Source organism: Colobus angolensis, unplaced genomic scaffold, assembly GCF_000951035.1.
Source record: "Colobus angolensis palliatus isolate OR3802 unplaced genomic scaffold, Cang.pa_1.0 Scaffold4, whole genome shotgun sequence".
Lineage (NCBI taxonomy): Eukaryota > Metazoa > Chordata > Mammalia > Primates > Cercopithecidae > Colobus > Colobus angolensis.
Window position 1 is genome coordinate 11,178,144 of NW_012117376.1, and position 6,499 is coordinate 11,184,642.

Here is a 6,499-nt window from a genome sequence, read left to right on the forward strand (position 1 = left end):
ACCTCCATCGTCTCAGTCCTCATAGTCCCAGGAGGTGAATTATCCCCATTTCAAGAATGTGACAGCTGAGACTCCGAGAGGGGGCAGAATATGCCCAAGGTCACACTGTAAGTCAGAGAAAGAAAACAGCAGGAGAGGGGGTTTCTGCTGGCGACAGCTTCCAGGGAGTGTCCAGAGGTGGGGTCAGATCTACCAGCGCTAACTCCAGGGCCCTTTCCCCCAGTCTCTGCATTTCCCACAGCCTGCTGGGCATCTCCTGGACACACTGTCAGTGCCACCAAGATTGGTGCTACCATCTTCCATCACACAGCTGGACATGGAACAATTGGAATTTGAGCCCAGGACCAATCGACTCTAAAGTTCTTGCACTTTCTGTCCCATGACATTATCCCTCCAGTAAATCACATACCAAGGTGTAGCATTCTCTCAACATGAACTTTTCTGTCCTCTTCCTCTTAGACTCAACTGCCCACCTTTGGAGCATAGGAAGATAAGCCCAGGCTCTATCGCCACACTAGTCTATGAACCCCGCAAGGGCAGGACTCATACTTGGTTTAATAAAGACCTCCAGTGCTGAGTAGCACACCTGACCTGTGAACCCCCAGGAGGCAGTTCAGGATGTGACGGGGGGCCCTTCCAGCAAGGAAGACGCCAGTGTGGGGAAGACAGCCAGGCAATACCAGGCCCAGATGATGCCACCCAGAGTGGCTTGAGAGTGTCAGGACCAGGCCTAGAAGGAGCCAACAGCAGGACCCAGGCACAGAGAGTCCTGCATGAAAGACCCAGGGAAGGACAAAGACTGGGAGAGAGAACTGAGCAGCAGGGCCAGGAGACCTGACGCAGCCCAAGGACCAGGTAAGGTCATGGGAGGGCAGGTTGCTCAGGGACAAGTCGGTGGACGAAGGCTCATACACTGCTGGTGGGAGTATAAATTGGAAGCAGCACTTTGCAAAACTGTTCGGCAGTCTCTCTCAATGCTGAACCTGTGTGTGATTGATGACTCAGAAATTCCACTCATAAGTATCTGCCCAGCAGACATTCACCCATATGTTCACCAAAAAGCACTTGCAAGAACTTCATAGCAGTACTGTTCCCAACAGCCTCAAACTGGAAAGTACTCAGATTTCATCTAGAGTTAGATGGGTAAACAAATAGCTGCATATTCACACAATATACAAACATCACATATCAATAATAATCAACAGTGTGCAACCTAACACGTCGACCTGGATAAAACACACATATGATGTTGAACAAAGAGGAAATGAAGCACGTAGGGGCACCGGACAGTGTGAATGCATTTGCATGAAGTTCTGGAACACGCACAGATGATACACGGGGTTAGAAGGCAGGGCGCTGCTCACCTGTCCTGACCTGGGGGAAGAGTGACAAGCAGGGGTGTGAGGGGACTCCTGGAGTCCTGGTAACGTTCTCTTTCTTGATCTGCACTGGTCCCATAGGTGTATTTAGTTTCAGAGAGTTCTTTAGCCATACGCTTACCATTTGTGTAATCTCTTCTGTGTAAGTCTCACATTTCATTAGGCTACATTAAAAGGTTTGCTTTGAAAAAAGATAAGCCCCGGGGCCCTTTTTAGTGAAATGCCCAGAATATGCCAATGGGCCTGGCTGCACTCACACCTGACAGACACATCCAACACACTGTATATGAACAAATCATTCATTGTTAAATGATGAACGAATGACCAAATTGACAACTACATGAAGCATTGAATAAATGAATGGACTGAGGAATCATGAATCCACAAATGAATGAGGTGACAAATGAAAAAACAATCAATGGAAGCAGAAACAAATAAACTGAGGTGTAGATCAAGGAAAACGTTCACGCATGATGACTGTATAAGTAAAATGAATGAAAGAAGCAATGAACAAATGAAAAATACCAAAGAGCCAAATGAATGGGTATAAAAAAACAATACACGAAAGAGCAATTGTGCAAATGCATAACGCTTACGTGGCCAAATGGTTCAACGTGTTCTTGCTGGACATGAGGCAATGTCATTTGTAGAGAAGAAAACACTCACTTTGGGGGAAAGTGTCTCCACTCAGACATCAGGGACCCAGGTCTTAGCAAATCAGCATGTTCTCCTCCCACTGAAGGTTCCTCAAGTGACTTCAATTCAGATGTAATAAGAGTATGATTGAGCAAATATCCCACTGAGTTGCCGCGCACTCCCCAGGATTAACTCTGTGTTCTGTGGAAAGAGCTAAGCGGAATTGACTGCATTGTTTTCCCAATTATGTTGCAGATAATTACCTATTATGTAGCAAAACCCCAGGATGATTTTAATAATCACTATTTAAACAACACATTTTTACTGTCTCCTTACAAATTAACCTCCACGAAGTATAATTAATGTCAGTATGAGAAAGTTGGCACCGTGGCCCAGGAATGAGGATGGGTTGAGGCTGTGGCTGTGATTCTCCTGTGAGACACCGAGGCCGAGTGATGCTGAGGCCAAAGCTCAGGTTGAGAACTCAGAAAACCTGCGTCCAGGAGATCAGCCAAGTATCTCCCCATCTGAGCCTTGGTCACTTTCCCTGTTAAACTAGGATGATTCCCTAAATCTGCAAACTCACTAGGACATTAGGAGATCTGACTGCAGGCCTGGAACAGAGTCAGCGTGAGTCACACAGACACCCCCACCATGTCCCCACCGCGAGGGCACATCCTTCATTGTGGGGTGGCAACGGAGTCTTTTCTTGACATGTGCCCCCTCCCCAAACTGAGGGTAGGGACCGAGTCTCGCTTCTTGGTGCATCTCAGCACCAGCATGGGGCCTGGCACATAGTAGGTGCTCAGTAAGCGTTGGTTGAAAGAACAAATTAACCCTGTCACATACTGTGTGTTTTGTAAACTGCCTTTATAAACACAATATGGTTTGAAAGACACATGGCCACTCACCAAATGCTCCTCCGTCTGCTCGTGGTTGTCCAGATCCTGCTTCACTCCCGGCCCACCCGTCCTTCCAGTTTACTCCCTCGGTATCTGCCTCACTCGGCCCCTCTCCCACTTCTGTCTGATGCCTCTAGCGGCTGTGAGCCTAGAGAGGGCAGAAAAGCTGTTTGGACTGTGATAAAGTACCTATCGCCAGGCTCTGAAAGAGGGGCTGGGAGCTTGCTCTGAGGAAATAAGATGTGCCTGGGTGTCCACACTGACCCCGACAGGGGGCCAGCTTTGACAAGAGTTCAGCTTGCGGAGTGACCTCAGAGCCCAATTCTTCCCCTCCAGGAACAACAGGGACCCAGTCCCACAGAGGCTGCCCATGCAGATCCCTTGACCACAGACTTGATGTGTCCCTGCTGTCCATCACGCAGGGTGAACGCCGTGCGTCCAGCCTGCCTTTGTGACCTGGGAGTTTCTGCCTGCTTCCAGAAGACAGGGAGAGCTGGAGAAGGGCAGCCCCAGAGGGAGGTGGGACTCCCCTTCTCAAGTTTGCCACATTCTTCAAATTGTCCCTGATCATCATAAATTGCTCTTAGAAGAAGAAGTTCCAGAAAGGAAAGAGAAATAGAAGTGGCTCCTATGAAATGAGATCAAACTCCTTGTACGCAATTAAACACGGGCATTTAAAGCCCTTTTCACACTGTTAGATTCTTCTATTAAGTGATTGGAGGTTTCTGGATATTTGGTTTCTCAGGTGTCTGTCCCTAGAAGAACCTAACCTGCATAGACTAGGAAACAAATACGCACTGTATTCTCAATGTCACTGGGTCCCTTTCAAGGACAAACTCCAGAGAGGGATACAGAGATGATAAAGGGGGAAAAGTCAATTGACCCCATAGAAGGAAGGAATAAAGGTGTCATAATGATATTATTTTTATCTGAACTAATTAATAAGTGTCATAACGAATATTGATTGAGACATTTCTACATACCAGGCACTGCTCTGTGCATTAATTTATTTAATCTTCAGATTTTCAGAACAGGTGCTGAGTGTCCACCACTCCCTGTGAGGGAAGTATCATTTTTATCCCCATTTTACAGATGGGAAAACTGAGACACAGAGGAGTTGAATGGATTAAAGGGGGAAGTGGCAGTGTGTGTGCCCAGACTTGAGAGTCAGGCAAGTCAGAGTTCACATCTCTCTCCATTTGGTCCCTCACCAGCTGTGTGACCTTGAACCAGTGAGTGCATGTCTCTAAGCCTCCATTTTCTTCTCTGTAAAATGAGGAATAGGATATGACCCCTGCAGGACCTGGGGTATGGTAGGGGCTGGAGAGATGAGACACCCGTCTCTTTCCCTGAGTTGGAGTCAGTTCTGGCATCCTGCCAGTTGGCTGCAGGCACATTCAGGCCCGAGCACGCCCAGAGGAGGATGCTGGTCTCTTAGCAAGAGGTAGACTAGCTGATCCACCTGCTGAGGACTGCACTTGGTCTGTGGGACACACAGGAGGCACAGAGACCTATAATCCCAGCATTCTTTTGAGAGCCTAAGCCCAGTCCCAGCAGGGAGTGGTGGACACTCCACACCTATTCTGAAAATCTTTTTAGCAGAAGAGCTGAGTGCCGCAGTGAAGCACAGAATCTTGGGCAGACACCTACGGAGCAGAGTGGCTAGATCATGGTAGATGCATGTTAACTTTAAAAAAAAAAAAACAAACGCAAGACTGTTTTCTGCCATCTAACATTTTATATTCCCTCCAGCAATGTATGAGGAGTCAGTTCTTCCACATTCTCACCAATACTTGTTATTTTCAGTCTTTTTAATTTTAGCCAGTCTGGTGGGTGTAGAATGGCATCTCATTGTAGCTTTAATTTGCATTTCTTTGATGACTAATGATGTTGAGCATCTTCTCTTGATTTATTGGCCATTCATATATCTTCTTCTTTGATTACTTTTTAATGAAAAACACATTTGCATTCAAACTGAATTATATTGTCAACAGTTAATTATCACTTGTCAAACAAGTGTGTGCCCAGATTGCATGTTTAATTTTCATGTAGGTTTGCAAATGCCTCGTTCCTCTTATTTGACAAGGACTCTCTGAGCAAAATACATTCATTGTTGGAAATGATGCTTTTTTTTTAAGGAGTTTTAAAAATAAATAGGTTTGACTGGTGTCTGAGTCAGGGCTCTTTGCAAGTAACAGAAAACCATTCATTCTAAGCAAAGAAAAATTGTGTGTGGAGGGGTATTGTACTAGGCTGGAGGAGGGCAGAGAAGGGGGGAAGTTTCTAATGGAGCTTACAGAAGACCAGCCTACCAGAGCCTGGAACCAGGGCCTGGAACTTCAGCTGGCACCCCAGACAGCCACTCACCTGCTCACCCCACCCTGCAGCTCATCTCCACTTCTCTCCATGCACCTGTTTTATTTTCTCTACAGCGTGTTTTCTCTGCTTCTCTGCTCTCACCGGAATGACCCTTCCTCCTCCCTTGAAATCACACATCCTTAGGTCAAGGGCAGCAGAAAATTATCTAATAGGTAGGTCATATCCTTGTTTGGCTGCTGACTCTCCAGTGCCCTGGCAAATCCTTAGCCTGACAAATCTGTACCTGTCACCAGGGCCAAGTCCTGCCTGGCACGGTTATGCATTTGCTGCATATTGGCACAGGCGTAGAGCACTTTACTGTTGGCCAAGGAGCCAGAGAGGGCAGTGTCAGTGCCTGTTAGCTCAGGGCGGTCAGGGGAAGGGCAGGAGTGGGGGCTCAAGGCAGGGGACTCCTCAGGGCTGAGAGAGCAGAATGCATTCCTGACTCCTGAGAGGGTGAGAATGGCAGCACTGGCCAGGTACTCAGATCCATGCTATGGGTGGGAGGAAGGGTGCTGACACTCACAGTCCCCTACTCCCCTCTGCCTGACAGGCTCACCTCTCCTGCAGATCAGGCTAGCTACCTCTGCCTCTGACCTTGGCCAAGTGGACATATGTCTGCCTGTAATGTGAATTCAAGCACATGCATTCCTGTGTGCATGTGTGTGCATGGAGTGTTTGTCATTTTGTCTGCATGTGCATGGGGATGTTTATGTGGATCTGTGTGTGTTTTGTGTGTCTGTGTAAATCTGTGTGTGGCTGCATGTGTCTGTGTATGCACTGCATATATCTGCACACCTATGTGTGCATTCAGAGGATTCTAGATGGAGGTCCAGGGGTTCTTCAAAGCTCAGTACCCACCAGAACTCTGACTCCAGGCCCTGGGCCCCCGGTGCGGGACTCTCTCCGCTGTCCATGCTGCCTCCACTACTATGACTAAGGAGGACTCTCCACCCACAGCCTCAACCCCGCCCAGACCACCTTTCTCTCCATCTCCAGTTGCAATAGACATAAATGCTGCTCTAATTTCTCCTCACTTTCAGTAATTTACAAAACGGTTTTATTGGTTCCTCGTCACTTCCACTAATTTACAAAATGGTTTCATTGGTTCCACAGAGTCAGCTCCGTTGCGTTTCTCCAGGACGATCTGTATGAAGATGATGTGGCAAACAGTGTTGTCTTGTTGTTAAGCAAAAAGGTGGTAAAAAAGACCAAAGCATTGTG